Source organism: Etheostoma spectabile, chromosome 20, assembly GCF_008692095.1.
Source record: "Etheostoma spectabile isolate EspeVRDwgs_2016 chromosome 20, UIUC_Espe_1.0, whole genome shotgun sequence".
NCBI lineage: Eukaryota > Metazoa > Chordata > Actinopteri > Perciformes > Percidae > Etheostoma > Etheostoma spectabile.
This window is the reverse complement of record NC_045752.1, coordinates 26,639,317-26,640,186: the sequence shown is the minus strand read 5'-3', so window position 1 is coordinate 26,640,186 and position 870 is coordinate 26,639,317. Positions and strand designations below refer to the sequence as shown.

Here is an 870-nt window from a genome sequence, read left to right as displayed (position 1 = left end):
TTTGATGTTGCCTTTCTTTAAATGGTTGTTTATTTCTTTAATGTTTAATTTTGTATACTGCACTGTAACTTTTATTCTTGCATTTTATCTGTTTTAATTTTTTAACTGTTTATTGTTGTTTTATCTATTTTTATTTATAACTCTTTTTGTGTAAAGCACTTTGAATTGCCCAGTTCCTGAAATATGCAATACAAATAAAGGCGCCTTGCCTTGAATAGGTTATCAATATTAGTGCACACAGGTATAGCGCTGCTTTTCAGGTTGTCGTGGCCGAGTGGTTAAGGCAATTGACTTGAAATCCATTGGGGTCTCCCCTCGCAAGTTTGAATCCTGCTGACGACAAAGGCCATACTTTAATGGTGGTCCCTCATCCCTTTATAACGAATGGCAGATGTGCATTCATGGATATTCTTGTAATATCTCATAGGTACTGGAAGGCACCGATGCAGCTCTGAGCATTTATTTTCAGTCTCAATAACCAGATGTGTTGCAAGATTTGCAGTAAACGTTACATTGTCCAGTGATGGTGGTATAGTGGTTAGCATAGCTGCCTTCCAAGCAGTTGATATGACTTTTTCGCGAGGAAAAAGCCAATACTTTATTGAAAAATGACAATATTTGATTACATTTTTTTATCACACTTTGTCACCTTTCTCTGGCATTTTTGATTTTACAATATTGTAACCAGCATTAAGTGAGTAGGTTTACGTCTGTGTGAATATGGGCTAAGCATTTACCTGGGCTGAACTTGTGAACATCTTCTTTTGGATATTCACTGTAAAGAACCATCACTCCTCCAACTGCCAACTATTGTTCCAGAGACAATAGGATATACAGTGTTAGATTGCAAGGTAACTGTCCAAGACCAAA

At 36.7% G+C, this 870-nt stretch overlaps 1 non-coding gene across 1 annotated transcript; it reads left to right on the top strand.

Annotated features, from left to right (window-relative positions):
- The first annotated feature begins 260 nt into the window (after window positions 1-260).
- Window positions 261-342, top strand: trnas-uga (transfer RNA serine (anticodon UGA)). The gene has a single exon. It is a non-coding gene; the product is annotated as a tRNA-Ser (tRNA).
- The last annotated feature ends 528 nt before the right edge of the window (window positions 343-870 follow it).